Raw genomic sequence first — 17,061 nt, forward strand, 5'->3', positions numbered from 1 at the left:
TAAAATAAAATAAAATATATAAAAAAATAATTGGTATTAGTCATTTGGTGGCAATGGTCATAAATCATGCTCTTTTTTATTTGATGTGTGTACATCAAATGTAATATATTACATGGCAGTTTTGAAAAATGCATCATTCCAAACATTAGCTTGCAAGCAGGATTGATTCTTATGTTATGTATGGCTAAGTCCCTTTCTTTTTAGTTTTCAACCAATTTTTAACGAACTATTGCCAGGTTTTACAAAAAGTATGGTTAATTTTTTTCTAATTTTTCACCCTACTTTTGTATAATTCAAATATATAAAAATAACTTGTTTTATTAGGAAAATACAATACATAGCATGAGATACACGTATTATGATAATACATTAGTCTGTGTGTATATGCAAACCTGCCTGTTGAAGTAAGGCTATATATTAGTCTAGAAGATACACTCGATAAACAAGCAGACATGCACGCAAGCTCTGAAGTGCATGTGCATCTGAGCGCCCTTATAAATCTCACACCCACTACGTACACATTTCAAGCTGTTAGCAGATAATGCTTTAAAGATTTGACACACTAAAATGGGAAGAAAATGAAAATCGGCATCAGAATACATTTCAGAAGTATTCAAAAGTTAAAAAAAAAAAAAAAAACAGGAGAAAAGGATGAAGGTGAGTTTATGGCTTACAAATGGTGTGGCCCAATTATTAAATGAAATATTTATAGGTCAATAGTTCTAAGTCTATAACAGTAAACTGTTTATTCAAATGTAAAGTTTTATTTGGGGATTACAGATATATTGTTTTCTAAACTCAGGTGGTATTGTGTTTTGAGTTCTGTTTTAGTTCTGCAGCAAACCACATTGAGGAACGGAATTCAAAGCATTAATCTACTGAATACTTCCCCCCGTCTTTCCGTCCACCAAAATAAACCCTGATATTTACCCAGAAAAATTATTAATAGTTTTTTGCACTGATTTTCACCTGATTTTGTTGTTTTGGTAATAAACTCTGATAAATTCCTGGGAAAAATTAAATAAAATAAAAACTGAAAATGAAGGGCCCTATGTATGGCAGATCATAGACTGGTTGTATCTGTAAAATAACTTTATAATCCACACCAAGTCTAAATGACTCAAAATGGTGAAAACATTCAAGAACTAAACAGGACATTTTTGACAACACTTTCTTCTCAATTTTTGACCAACTATACAGCTGGTTGAAATTTTTCAAATTTTAGAAATGTGAGCAATTTTGAAAAAAAAAATCAAAATGTTTTCTGACCTGCTCTCATTACAATCCAGTTAGAAATCTTTAAAACTGAAATGGATGTAATGTACAGTACTAGAGCACGAATTCTCCTTCAGTTATTAGCATCATTCAGCTAAAATAGTGAGAGTGGTGAAGATGGGTGGAGTCCTACTGACTCCAAACTTGTGCATCTTGATGCAGTGCCAGGTTCCTGATCCTTTGGATGTTAAGATGGAAAAGCAACTATTCCACTCTAAGGGGACGTTTACACAGCAATTTCGAGGCACGATTGCAGCATGTGAAGGCAGACCTGACCTAGCTTCCATCGAGCTAGTTTGCTAAAGATAGCTGTGCAGCTGCAATGGCACAGGATGCCCACCAGAGTGCAATCCCACCCGGACCTTCAGGTGGCCAGCCCATGCTGCTGACAATGGCCCTGTGTTATTTTTAGTGAGCTGGCTGGCTCAAAGCTAGCTCTGGTATGCCTACATGTTGTGTCCCAATCGCAGTATAGAGATATCCTAATTCTTGCTCTTCCTCTCTCTCCTCATTCATAAAACACCAGCATTTTTCAAGCAACTCCACATCTGATGAAATCACTAATATGAGTAGACTGGAATAGTAACAATAAAGGTAAATATAGCAAAGCATTTGAAAATATAATAGAAAATGAAAAGGGAGAGCATGTTTGCAGCATGGCCTAAGTGAAGTTCTTTGTAGTTTTATAAAAGAGTTCACTCACCCTTCTGCTCTGAAGTAGAATGAAAAAAAAGTCCTCAAAAGTCTCATTTATATAGTATGTTATTTGATAACACACCTGCATACCAAAGTGGAGGCTTGATAAGTATAATTTGAATGATTCTTTTTTGTTTTGTTCACACACTTAATTTGTTACACAAATACTTAGAAAAATTTCAGGAACTGTGTGACGCTGGTTTCCTCGATTATAGTAATAAGTTATGTTTTAATAGAGAAAAAACCTCTCAAGCAGAACAGAGAGTCTCAAAAGATGTTTTTGGAGTTAATTCAAAGAATATAAAGTTTTCATGGAACTTTCATCTAATTTCTAAAATAAATCATTGTTATTGTTCAAAAGATTACAAGGATGGGCGTGTAGCTAAGGGACGGAGTGTGTGGCCTAGTGGGTAGCACACCGGACTGGGAGTCACGAACACAGGGCTCTAGTCCCAGCTCTGCTAGTGGTCTGATGGGTGGTGTTGGGCAAATCCCGTCCCCTTCTCTGTGCCTCAGTTTCCCCCAGCTATAAAATGAGTGATAATGATATTGATTTCCTTTGTAAAGCCCTTTGAGACCTACTGGTAATGATCACTAAGAACTAGGTGTTGTTTTTAAGGCAATGGACCAGGACTCATGAGGTGTAGGTTCCGTTTTAGGCTCTGCTACAGACTTCCACTGATAACCTGGGCAAGGCACTTAATTTTTCTGTGCCTCAGTTTCCCATCTGTAAAATGATGTTAATACTACTTTCTTTCTCCCATCCTTTGGCTGACTTACCTAGTCATACCATGAACTCTTCAGGCCAGGGACAGTCTATTACTATGTGTACATACAGTACCTAGCATAACAGGTCCCCAATCTAGGTTAGGTATTCCAGGCACTGCTGTAATAAATAGTATTTTGATTTTCAGTATAGCACAAACCATATACAAGTCAGAATACACAAGAAATAGAAATCTGATCTATGTACATCTTTATAACACTTACTTTAGATTCATATTATTTCCCCATATAACAGAGTTTATATGCCAAAACCACTATCACCACCAAACAATCATTTTAAAAAACTTTGCTGACATTGAATAGCAACTAGGACAAGCACTAAACAACAGAGAAACAATCAAGGTAACAGACACTTGTAATCTACCTATGCAACAAACCTCCATTTAAATGAAGTGTGCCATGGGGAAAGAATAGCAAACAGTGAACCATAACGACCTCCAATGTTTGAAAGTTTTCTGAATTTGTGTGTTTCTTTACCCAGAAATACAGAGTTTATTGTCTCTTTTACAGTTCTGTTGAAATGTGAGAGACGATCTTTGTATCTAACAGGCCTAGAAGAGGTCTAGGGCATGTCTACACTTAAACCACTACAGAGTCACAGCTGCAGATGTACTGCTGTAGCACTTCAATGTAGACACTACCTACACCGATGGGAGGGGTTCTTCGTTATAAGGACAGTCCATATTTTACTGTACTACAGCTCCATAGGACAGCGTTTCTCAAACTGGGGTCGCCGCTTGTGTAGGGAAAGCCCCTGCCAGGGGCCGGTTTGTTTACCTGCTCCGTCCGCAGGTCCGGCCGATCGCTGCTCCCACAGGCCACGGTTCGCTGCTCTGGGCCAATGGGGGCTGCTGGAAGTGGTGCGGGCCGAGGGATGTGCTGGCTGCCACTTCCAGCAGCTCCCATTGGCCTCCAGCGGCGAGCCGCGATCGGCTGGACCTGTGGACGGGGCAGGTAAACAAACCTGCCCGGCCTGCCAGGGGCTTTCCCTACACAAGCGGTGACCCCAGTTTGAGAAACACTGCCATAGGAGGAGGAGGAGGGGTCCAATTTTTCCAGTACTGCACAATACAGAGTCTAGCTGCTAATAATAATAAAAAAAGCAATCCTTCTCACCTAGTTGTAATTCAGGAAAATTGCCAAAATTTCTCTAAGGATCTGATATACAAAGGTGCTGAGCACTCACAGCTCCAGTTGACTTCATAGGCGCTGTGGGTGCTCAGAACCTCTGAAGAAAATCAGGCCTATAGTTTGTAATCTAGCAACTGTCTGAAATGGTTTTTAAACCCTGAAGCCATTTCTTTCATAGGTTTGAAACCGGTAATTCCTTGGGAACAGAAATTCCCAACTGTAACAGTTGCCATCTTATTTTTCTCACCCTGTTTCCTAAAGCCCCTCGGTCTGATCTATACACATTTACTGTTCTGGTATAACTATTTTGCTTAGGGGTATGGTTTTCTACTGCCATAGTTTACCAGCACAACATCTAGCATGCCTCATGATGGTATACCTTATTCCTCTTCTTGTGTGGAAATAAGCTACACTGGTTAAGGCACCTTTATACCAATATAACTGCATCCACACTGGGAGGGATCATTCCACATTAACTGTACTGGTATGGTCAAAGCAGAACAACTTTGGTGTTAAGATGAGGCCTTGAAGTATGCATTGCTATTTACTCTCTGGACTGAGAAACTGACTTAGCATTTGATACAATAGAAAAATCACTATGTAGAACTTAAAAAAATTCTATTTATGACCAGACATCGTATTTGTGACATACCAGGGTACAATCCAGACCAATGAGTATCTGTGTCACCCCTGCCCTGTAATGTGTGGTGTCCTTTACAATGCCTTGCAGCTTACAAATAGCATCCAGCATGTAAATGACTGTGTGTGTGCTGCCTCCAGCCAGCCACATCTTGGCTCTTACCAACCTTAAAGATTACCACAGGGTGACCCCAACACACTTCCAGTCTCATATTTCCCCCCAGAAATGTGCTTCCTGACCTGCCCAGCCCTGTCTTCAACAGTATGAATATATTAAGTCTGTTATTCCTTTAAGGGAATAATATGCACACAACTTGTAACCCCAAATAGAGTTGCCCTGATACATCAACTTGAACATGCTGGATTAGATAAAAGAGTAAAACAAGTTTATTAACTACAAAGAGATAGATTTTAAGTGAGTGCAAGTAATGAGGTGACAAAATTAGAAATGATTACAGTACAAGAAAAATAAGGATAAAACATTTACTGATGTCTGACAAACTATATTAGATTCAAAGAAAAGTTTGACTCCCCTCAGAGTCCAGCACTTGTTTCCTTTGTCTCTTCAGGTGCAGTGAATGCAAGAGAGGGAGGAGTGTCTTGGGGGTTTGTCCCTCCTTTTTATAGTTTCAGTCCCCCTCATGACAAACATTTCCAGCTGAGAACCAGGATCCAAATAGTCTAAGTAGAAGGGTATTCCCTGACGTTTTTTTCACCTGTTTGAACATCTTTTGTCTTCCCTTCCTGCATGATGACGCTGTTTACTGCTTACATGCAAATTAAGTAGAGCACATATTCCTTTGTTTAGGGCAGACCTGTTTGCCAATTTCTGTTTGGGCAGGGCTGCAGGGTTTGGAACATGCAGGGGAATATCATAACTTCACATACACTGTTGCCCCACATATTTTACTAGGACAATACTGACCAGCAAATTATGAGTTTTCAAATGATACGTTACAAGACATACTTTATACAAAGATTACTAAACGCTGTGTAGGGGTGTATTCTGTTATAGTATCACACTTATAAAAATAAACTTCATAACATTTAAGTTAAACCACAAAAATTAAAATCTTCAAGCAAATAGATACTCAGAAAATTCAGCCCTTTTCATCTATTTGCTCTTCTAGGAAAAACAAATGCCAATTATACCAGCCAAAAAAAAAAAAAAAAAAAAATCAGCATAAGGATTTTTCAGCTTCTGTGGAAAAAGGTAGTGTTTTCTCTGCCATAGGAAATATATAACCTTATTAACAGAAGAGCTACTTGTCCTTTGCTTTTGGATTACATATTTTTCCTGCTTTCTTATTTCCTTGAAGTCACACATTAAACTCTCAAATTCAAGTAGCCTGGATACTGCATGACAAAAGGAGTTCATTGTCTCAGCGAGTCACAGTAAGCTAGATGGAACAACTTAATACAGAATGTTCTCAGAGAAGTGGGTGCCATTGATTTACCATAAGTCATTTCTAAGATTGTGACCTGGGAAATAATTCCTGTAATGGATCATTAATCTAACCCTGTGTCACACATGGAACATGTTCAAAGGCCACATCTATGCAAAGAATAAATTAATTTGTTCCTCCAGAGGCAACCTGGGAGTTAGTTTGGTGGACATTACTTGCATATATGTCACATTGTTTACTTGGTACTAAACAAAGTAAATGATAGATTAATTTATAAAGCTAGCTATCTTGCAAAAAATCCAACTGGTGGGTCAGCACTTCTTCAAATACGGTGTACGTGTATAGCATACAGACCGATCACTTGCTAAAGTTCCCTTTATCACTCTTCTTTATGAGATCTTGCAGACTCCCTTTTTTCAGAAGAGGTGGTGGTGCTAGTGGTACCCTCCATATATCAGAGAGGCTCTTATGGAGAGTATTCTCACACATGCAGTACCTATGCCATCTCAGCTCCCACTAGTGGTATTTGGAATTTGGATGACAGCTCAGACCTGATCCAAAGGCCACTGAAGTCCATAGAAAGACTCCCATTGATTTCAGTAGGTTTTACCTCAGACCCCTAATTTGTTTCCCAACTCAGTCATACCTTACTCACAACATGATTCTCTATGTAGTCATCCATGTTCACATGTGGTACCATGATAACCGAATGCCTCATTATCCATAGTCTCTTCAGTCACTCTCATTCTTTATATCTAGATATTTTTCCATGACAATTTCTGTGTGGGGAGTTTTTTCTTCTTTTATGGGCTCATTAAACTTACCACAGGACCATGGCAGACGTTAGCTTTTGGAGACCTGAGATGCACCCTTCGGGTACGTCTACACAGCAATGAGAGCGCTCGAGCTTAAACTCCCTTGCGTCCATACACCAATTGTGTTAACCTAGGGCTTGGACCTAGGGTCCCAGGACCCTGTGGTGATGGAGGTTCCAAGCCCGTGTTAAGCTGGGTCCTAGGGTCTGAACCCTATTGCTTTCCTGTGTGCATGCAGCCCCAGCTTGACTTCGGTCCTGGAAGTCCTCTGGACTGGATTGTATCCCAGAGTTCCTTCAGGCCACGTGTTTAGTCCTCTCTATGCAGGCAATCTGTGATGCAGTCTATTGCACTCTAGTGCAAATGGAAGCCCTTTATGGTGTTCACTGACGCCTCAGACACAGGGCTGGGTGTGGTGCTAATGCAGGTTGATGGAAAAGGAGAGACACACCCCATCGTGTACCTGAGCAGGAAGCCCCAGGAGAAGAACTATGCAGCCATAGAAAAGGAATGCCTGGCCATGGTGTGGGCCCTTAAAAAGCTGCAGCCATATCTATTTGGGTGGCGCTTCACTGTGTACACCGACCATTCACCCCTGACGTGGCTACACCAGATGAAAGGGGCCAATGCCAAGCTCCTGAGGTGGAGTCTCCAGTTTCAGGATTATGACATGAAGGTGGTCTATGTTAAGAGGAGTGCCAATGTTATAGCCGACGCTTTGTCCTGGAGAGAGGGACCGGAACTTCCCCAGGCCACTGGCTAAAGTGGCCCCACTCAGTTCGGTCTTGGAGGGGAGAGAAATGTGACAAAGTGGGATTTTATAAATCTTTTTATGTTGCATGTGAGTCTTACTGTCCTATACTAATACTATGTATACCTCAGTTTCCCAGTGTACTGTACCAATACTTCGGTGGTGGGAATTGGGTGTATGATTTTGCTGAAGCCCTAGGAGCAGGTGAGGCTGCCCAGCTGTTTGCACCTATGTAACCTGAGACCCAGGAGAGGGATGCGACCAGGTGACACCTTTTGCCCAGGAAGCAAGACAAAGAGAAGGAGGAGGAGGAGCAAGAGGGGGGTGTCAGAGGTCAGGTAGCTGGAAGCTGGCAGTCTGCATAATGGCACTGGAAGAGGGGGAGTCCAGGGAGTCTGGCCCAGGACTCTCAAGATGGACTTGGCTGAAAGTCACTGATCTCTGTTCTATGCTGTGTTCCTGTCAACTAATAAACCTTGTGTTTTACGGGCTGGCTGAGAGTCACGTCTGACTGAGGAGTTGGGGTGCAGGGCCCTCTGGCTTCTCCAGGAGCCCCACCCGGGTGGACTCGCTGTGGGACGCGCACGGTGTGGAAGGGGATGCTGAATGCTCTGACGTCAGACCCAGGAAGGTTGAAGCTGTAGGAGCAGGGATAAGTGATCCCTGAGGGGTGCTGCACCCCAAGCTCTGGGGATGCATTTCACCACTCTGCAGCCAGCAGCAGCAGGGCTAGGGTGTGTGTGCACATTTTTTCTCTGAAACCTGCCTTTTATATCAAGCCTCAAAACAAACAGACAAAAATAACTAATAAACCAACCAGCCAAAACCGCTGTCACTGAACGTGCCATTTTCAAAATTAAGAACTGCAAAGTTTCATTTTAATAGTTTAACAGCCCTGGAGACTGATGTCCTAGTTTTCCTCAGATCACATGCACATGGGCGTTTTCCTGTCAATGTGACAGCCTAGAGTTGGAGAGCCCAGTTCTCAGATTAGATGGTAGATCAGTATAAAACCATCTCACACTGCTGTCATTCTACTGAGACAGCCACCAAAGGAGTTAATTATGCAGTCTATGTACTTATGCTCCTTATGGGCACCTGAGTCCCATCAATAGCACCATCACACTTAGAAAACAGGGTGAGCAGTAGAGTTTTCCCACAATGCAACACATTCATAGGGCTAGGATGTTGACAATTGGAGGGGAGGGACATTTGGCACTGTAGGATAGGGTTACTTTCACAGGCAGCCCAAGGCCCTGCCCCCACTCCACCCTTTCCCCAAGGCCCCACCCTCACCCCACCTCTTTCTGCCTCTGCTCCATCTCTTTCTGCCCCCTCCCCCTAGCACCTGCAGTCCGCCGCTGAACAGCTGATCGGTGGGTGGCTGGTGGGTGCTGAACACCCACTATTTCCCCTCCCCCCCCCGGAGCACCCCCGGAGTCAGCACCTATGGTTACTTTGACTCAGGTCTGTGCACTGCAGTGTGGATGCCAGAGCCCTACGTTCAATCACAGGTCAGAAAATCCTTAATCTAGGGTTAAAATGCAGAGTAGATGCTCAAGCCCAGGGTTCCCTGACATGGGTCAGCTGACTCGAGTCCAACTAACCCTAGGCATACATTGCTGTGTAGACATACCCCTGGACTTCCATAGAACAGGCTCAGACCTTTGGACATCGGTCCGCACAAGCAGGGGAAAAATGACAAACGGTATTCACTCCTCTTTCCCTGACGATAGAGTTTCATTTCTGGAGCTCTGAATGAAGCTTCAGAGCTGAATTCTGTCTTCTTGTAATGAGCCCACTGGGGCAGCCTTGGAGAACAGTGATTAAATTATCATGACAAATATTAATCATGTTTAAATTGAGTTTAGAAACTATAGCCTGGCATTTTCAGTCCATCTTGTGATTAGCTATTTTCACAATGATTTGGCTCCTTCTGACCTAGAACTGGAAAATAAGCCATTTTTGGTGTTGGCTTGACTTGGAATCAAAACTACAGCAGAGGTTCTGATCAGGGATTTAACTCCAACCCTTCCTACTTTCAAAGATTCAGGAAAAAAAAAAAAACAAAAAAACCCAACTTGAAATAGTTCTCCTTCTGACTGATCTTTAGGATTATTATGTAGGAGTGGCAGGTAATTTGCCAGTCAAATATATTTTATCTGGACCATTTTGTTCTATGTATGTTAAAAAACAAAGGAAATTAATTACAGCAAGGTGCATTAAAATAACATCGATAGTTAACAAAAATACCCCTAAGTGAGTTTAGACTTAAGGTAATAACTTCATCCTTTGCTTACTCCACTCAGCTTCTGTACGGTAGATTTTAACATGTAGCCTTCTTTTGGGGCTCTTAAAAATAAAAGGATAACTTTACAAACCATATTAGATGCAATTCCTAAGCACAACTAGGTTGGCTATAACTCAGAATTTTCCTTGCTTTTGTGGCTTCAAAAGCAGGCAGGACTCATTTCTGTAAAATACATAATATAATTCCATGTACCAAATGTTTAACAATGGATGTTTCTCACATTTGCAGACACGTAAAATTTTAGTATATAATGAAATTTCAAGTAAAGATTAAGCTAAAAAACTATTGTGGAAGAAAAAGAACATATAGTTCAGTCAGATGGCTGCATACTGTTCTCACTGCTTATGATTCAACCATAATTACCCCCAAAGCCTTTACCTGACCGATAGTTGTGGAAGCTTATGTTTACCTGGCACTGCAGGGTAGCTAGGAATGTATTTGAATTCCCGAATGATTTCTTTTGAAAGTAGGTTTATTTAAACACCATCAACAGCTACAGAAGAAAGGATCCAGTAACAACACTTAGAAACGTAAGTGTTCCTAGGAAACTGGGCAGAATACATGGCACATTTTAAAAGAGGAACTGTAACTTCATGTTCTTTCATTTGAGTTACATAATTGGAGGACAATGAAATAATCACCTCCCTGCGGTTAAAAAACATAAAGTGGACAAAAATCCCCAACCACAGACATTGTTAATCTTCACACCCACCGCCTCACCTTAATTATGTGAGATCATTGATTACAGCAGTGGCCTGGCAATGAATTTGATGGACTGACAAAATAGAGTATTTAGACATGGGATTATTTTCCCTCTGAATCCTGTCCCCCATGTTTTATGGTTTGAATTAAACTGAATCTGAAACCAAGCCATCCCTGAGCCTCTTTGACCATCTTTAATAGCTCATCATTGCTAACGATTGCCACACAGCAGTATTGGAGATACTAATTATTCCAAATAGGGGAAATTACCTATGGTATCTCAATGATCACAGTATCATAACTGGATAAATGCTGCCCTTTTAATGGAAAACACTGTACACAAGTAATCACAGAAGTGTCCCAACAGATTATACTTCCAAGGAGCTGATCTTTACAGAGTCCCTCTCTATCTTATCTAGGGAAGCCATAGTGAAGCAATTTATGCTTGAACAGGCACTTGGCAAGACTGCCTGAGACCATGTGTTTGTGCTTCATATTTTGCCCCATAAACAACCACCTAGCATTTGTCAGTTTAAAATAAGGATAATCAACTCCACAGATGGTAATTGGCCCCTTTAGGCCATTACACCAGTCCCTTGTGTTGCCTATTGCAGAGGAAATGATGGGCCCGCAGATATTGCAGTAGTGTATGGTACAATATATGACAAAGACATTGTCAACAGTTATTTTGTTTGTCTGTGAAATCCAGGAGCTGGGGAAATGTTCCTCATTGAAATCGGATGGTATAAATATGAATTATATGGTAAAATAAGCTCACCAAGTTGCTGTTCAAGCCTGATTATCATAGCAAAGAGAAACTACTCTACAATCTCCATCAAGGGGCCTCATCGGGTAATGAATTCCCAAGAAATATCCTGTGCTGAGGTGGTTATGGATGTTATAAGCTGAAAATTAAGATAAATAGGTATATTGATTTTCAATTGGCACAGGGAATTTCTAGAGAATGAATACTGAATGCTATACAATATAGCTAATTGGGCTGTTTTCACAGTTAATATATGCTGCTTCTGTTGCAGGGCCTACATACAGTCAGTTTGTGGATTCTGACCAATATACAAATGAAAGCCTTGTATCTATCTTGTATTCAATGCTGACAGGCTTTGCCATGACAATTCATGTTGGCCTGAGTGGCTAACCAAAAATTCAGGGTCTTGCAGGTTGTTTCAGTTACTATGAGAAATTGATTATGGAATCTGGCACCTTTGATATGATCTTGTTTACTTATGAGGAATGTGCAAAGCCCTCGTTTCCCTGAACACAGGAGGAGCCAAACGGGCTCACAGATCCAAACCTATTTTTGCCAGCCCCAACCCCAGCCTCAACAGTCCTTTCTCTAGGTTTTTGCAGGACCACACACTCAATACTTGGTCAGTCTGTGTCTGGCTTTCTGCTCCTTCTGTGTCTGTTTCTGTGCTGTCTGTCTTACTCTCCCCACCCCACCTCTACCCAAAGACAACTACTAGCCAAGTTCTTCACCCACATAGTTCTATTTTGTGGGCAGACTTGCACATATCTTAGTTTGGGGCTGTGACATGCGCTTGTGTTTTGGGTTTAGACCTCCTAGAGTTTCTTTCATTTAACCTGAGTGAAGTGCAGCTGTTAACCTCACCAGTTTCAAAGGTTTAACCCAACTTATAATGTTATTCTCCATGGAAAATACAACTCCAGATGGCACTGTGATTAAAACTGTAAGTACAGATATTGACTCAGTTCCTTGACTGCAGTGTGGCCACTGCACCCCTGCTGGATTCTAGCCCTAACCCTGACCTAACCGGCTATGGAAAGATGACCCTACTAGAGGGGTGTAACAGACTTTTTGTCTGAGAGCACCCCCACACAGCAAGACCTGGCTTTGCAGCCTTCCTGCCTCAATTTCCCCGCAACTATCTTCAGCCAACCTCAGTCATAGAGGTGACTTGGGCCTCTGGCAGAGCCACTTTAAAGCATTCAATCTCTTTTGAGGTGACAGAGCCCCTTAGCCCCAAAACAATATCAAAATGAGAGTTTTCAGCCCCACTGAGCTCAACTGTATGCCCTCCTCCTTCTTGGCAGGCTCCCAGGAGCAACGTAGTCTAGTCACTGGTACTTGGGCTCCAATCAACCTAACCATCCAGGTCAGGTCTACCATCCTACTAAGGTCCTCTGGCAGGCCATAGCCCTCAGCCAGTTCCTAGCTTCAGGCCAGCCCACAAACCTCAGGCTCCTCTTGGGCTCAAGTCTTTACACATCTCCCCAAACCTGGCCACACCAGCTTCCTTCTGCCTAGACTTCCTCCTGGCTTCAGGCTTTGGCTTCCCAGGTGTGTCTATACTGCACACTAAGCCCAGGCTTGTGGGCTCGGTGGTTCCAAGCCCATGCTTGAGAGTCTACACTGCATTGTAACCCTGGGTTTACTACTGCTGGGCCTGGGTCTTACAGCTGTGCTAATGCATCTGTTGCTGACGCCATCACATCCATACAGTACTATGCAGACCTTCTAACTTGAGCCTGTGGCTTGAGCTGCAGCCATGCCCCAAAATGACAGGGCTTGGACCTGAGTCACAGCAGGACTCAGTCTCTGATCCACCCCTCTAGCAGAGTCCTAGGACCCAAGTCAGACTGATTTGTGTGTGAACAGAAGGGGGGCTTTGGGCTTATACCTGAGTCTATCCCAGATGTAGTGTGGAATGCACAAACCCAGCTTCTTATCTCACATTGGATAGCCTGTCTACTTTTCTCCCCAGTCAGAACCCAACCTCTTTTTAAGTCTCACACCCTGCAAAGATGTAGCAGGGCAGGGCTAAATGAACAGGGACTGACTAGTCCAAGGCCTCCCGGCTCTTAAAGTGGCAGGCCACCCTGTTACAGGAGGGCTCCAGCAACAGCATAGAGCTGGCATAAGGGTTGTGGCCAGGGTTTCTCTCTTACTGATCCCCAGCTGCTGTACTGGCCCTGGGGGCATTGGGCAGCTGGAGTAACTTACAAGGTTCCTCTAAGTTGTTACTTAGGAGCAGTGCCGTAACAAGGGCGCGCAAAGCTGAGGGGTGCAAGGGCTCACCTCTGCTCCGCCTCCATCTCCTCCCCTGAACACTCCACCCCACTCTGCTTCTCAGCTCCGCCCCCCCCCCCCGACTTCCCGCAAATCAGCTGTTCGTGTGGGAAGCCTGGGAGGGCGGAGAAGCAACCGGCAGCGCGCTCAGGCCGAGGGAGGCGAGCTGGGGCGGGGAGCGTAGGGCCGGCTCTAACTTTTTTGCCGCCGCCCCAAGAAAAAAAAAAAGATGAGAGGGGGGCGGTGCTGCCATGGAGCGAGTCACGAGCGCGGTGCGGCCGGAGGAGCCAAGGTGGGGGGCGCGCAATTTTATATTCTTGCCTCGGGTGCAAAAATAGCTAGTTACGGCTCTGCTTAGGAGTGACCTGTCATGCAGCCAGCCCAGGGGATTGGGGGAGTGCAAAAGCCAGCATTTTTACACATGCACACACACCCTTTGCATGGATTTCACTGAGCACTCGCTGGCCACAGCTGAGAATCCCGGCCGCACACAAACAAATGCAACATATGAATGTTGCCAAAGTAAATGATTTTCTAGCTTTTGCACAGTCAGCCAACTGTGAAACATTGACTTTTCAGTGGCTTCTGAAAAAATGGACCATATCGTTTTGTGAAACGCAATTTTCAGTGTTCACAGTTTTATCACTTAATTGCCTTGCCTCCAGCTGCTCCCCCTGCCATGCCCTTTGAAAGGATTACCATGCAGAGGTTTGTATGCAAATTCCCACCAGAGGCAAAACTACTTGTATTTCCATTGATGGTTGATTGAGTGTTTTAGTCTAAGTTAGTGATCTCCTAATTGAGACAATACACAAGGGGCAGTTAAAACAAAAATTAAGCTAGCTTCATTTCATAGTTGGAAAGGGGGTATATTAATAGGTTAAAAATAATTAAGGGAATCCTTTCAAAAGAAATATGGCCCATCCTAAATAGAAGGGGATTTGTTTGCAATGCTTATTGTACCAGGTCTCCTTAGCCCCTCACAGTAGCGTAGCGGGGCAGCCGCCCCTTCCCCACCGAGAAGCAACCAGCTGTGTGCTCAGGCTGAGGGAGGCGGAGGCGGAGCGGAGGTGAGCTGGGGTGGGGAGCGTAGGGCTGGCTCTAATTTTTTTGCCGCCGCCCCAAGAAAAAAAAAGTGAGGGGGGGCGGCGCTGTCGCGGCGCAGCTGGAGGAGCGAGTCGCGAGGGGGGCGCGGTGTGGCCGGAGGAGCCCAGGGGCACCTTTTTAATTTTACTCACCCAGGAGCGAAAAAAAAAGAGGCACCACCCGCTGCAGCGCTTTTACTGACGGGGCGGCGCTCCGGGTCTTCGGCGGCGGGACCTTCACTCGCTCCGGGGTCTTCGGCAGCACTGAAGCTTCATCACTGAAATGCCCCTCACCAGACATTAATTCATCATTTTGCTAATTGTTAGTGCAAGGTCTTCCATCCAGATAATAAAATGTGCTAATTGAAAATCGGAATCCCAAAGTCAGGAAAAGTAGTGCCAAATAACCATATATTTAGGCTCATTATTTGGAGCTGCAATTTTGCCAATACCTAATTGAAGTATTTCTTTTCATGCCTCTCAAACCACTGCATTTCAAATGGTGCTTGCTGTAGCAACTATTTTTTATCATCTACTTGCTTTTTTTTTTTCCCCCCTCCTTTTTCTTTTTTCTTTCAGAAAGAAATATTCACAGAAATTAAAGAGAACAAAGTCCTGGCTTACTCTCTACGACATGCCCTTTTTTTGATAGAAAGTTATTTTGCTGAATACGAAATGACTCAGGGAATAATATGCCAGTAGGCCAGGAAAGTAACATTTCATTTGGATTTGTAAACATTCCTAATTTTATGTCAGGGTCATATTTGGCTTTTTACCATTCAGAAGTGTTAGATGCGAATAGAAGAAAGTACACATTGTAAGTGATGTCATCAAATTTATCATGATATACTCTTCAGGTGGTAAATAGAGTTTAAATTCTCATCTGTGAATCTGGACAGTAGAAAAGAATCAAGGGTAAGATTTTCAAAGTCACAAGACACAAATAAGAGTTCGGTTCCAAACTTTCAGTGGGAGCTGGGTGCCTAAACTGCCCTTTCAAAGGCACAAAGTCTCCCCTTATATCCATGAGGAGGAAGGTGAAAAGCAAATGGAGGGGTAACTGAAAAGAGTAAGACACGAAGCATAGGTAGAGGGATTTAAAAAAATAAAAATAAAAAAAAAAATCAGATATTTAGATGATGGGGGGAAAAAAAAAATCCAGCAGCATCCCTAAAGTAAGGGTCCATTCCTATTGTCCTTGAAAGTCAATGGTAAAACCTCCTGGACATTATCCTTGCCAAGATTTTGCCCAAAATTGGCATTATCTGGAGCAGAAGGCCCAATGACTGAATATTGCTCTTATGGTTTAAGGTGCCACAAGGATCCCTTAATAGAATGGCAGATGATGTGTTGCTGGTACATTTTTCCTTATATTGCTGCACAAAGGGATGAAGTGGCGTAGGCTGTGTCAGCTACAGCTATAAAAATTAGCTCCGGGCTATTTTATTTTAACTCTGCAGAATGTTTTATTTTTAAGTTAGCTGATTAAAATGCCCCAGAACTCATCTACCAGATAAAGACAAGATGAATATCCAGAGAAAAAGAAAGAAAACAAAAGGGAATGGATAGAGCCATAGAACTTACCCTAATTCTCTGTGAAGGGATTTGTGATCTTGGTTATTGCATGAGGCCAGTACAATTCAAAAAGTAACTCTGAGATAGCTTACTGAAACACACTACGGTAAGTTTCTTGGTTTGTATAACATAAGAGATTTAATAACCCTGAGAAACCTAATAACCACCGACAGCAACTAATTAGCTAATATGATCATTAATTTCATTATTCCAGGGGTATCAGTTTCCTGCATCATTTATACAGATTTCATTTGTAGTTTTGAAGCTTATGAGGTTTTCATAATCAGGAAAGAGAAACTCTAAATGATTATTAATACTAAATGATTATTAACAACATTAGCTGCCAATAGGATATGGTCCCTTGTATTTCAATTCAGTGCTTAATATTCCACACACTAAATTGCAGGCACGTTTACTGAGAATGCATATACAAATCAACCACTTGTATGTACAAGTGGCCAATTATGTGTCTAACTGGCCATTGTTTACATGTTATGGATAAGTACATGGATTGCAGTAGCATCTATTGACTTCAGCCCTATTGTGCTAATTAGGCAATCATCTTGCTTTGCAAAAACAAGAATGATAGCTATCAAGTTTGCAGCAGCATGTGTAAGTCCGAGTCCCTTGTAGTTTTTACAGTAGAAATAAGGATAAGACCAGCTTTCTGTTTAAAACTCAACTCTAAGTGCTCTAAAATCTATGCAGTTACTTGGACTGCCTTGAAATTTAGTGAGCCTTATGGGGGCATGAGATACAGCCAGTGATCCAAATTTGGGGCCATTTGTCCGGGTCTTCCCATGATATAGCCATCTGTAAAAAAAAAAAAAAAAAAAAAAA

General features: G+C 42.5%; 1 protein-coding gene across 1 annotated transcript in view; it reads right to left on the bottom strand.

Annotated features, from left to right (window-relative positions):
• Positions 1–17,061, bottom strand: part of LOC112113811 (pulmonary surfactant-associated protein A-like) — a 45,186-nt gene that overhangs the window by 5,380 nt on the left and 22,745 nt on the right. The window lies entirely within an intron of this gene.

The sequence above is a fragment of the Terrapene carolina genome, unplaced genomic scaffold (genome assembly GCF_002925995.2).
Source record: "Terrapene carolina triunguis isolate 2854851 unplaced genomic scaffold, T_m_triunguis-2.0 Scaffold148, whole genome shotgun sequence".
Lineage (NCBI taxonomy): Eukaryota > Metazoa > Chordata > Testudines > Emydidae > Terrapene > Terrapene triunguis.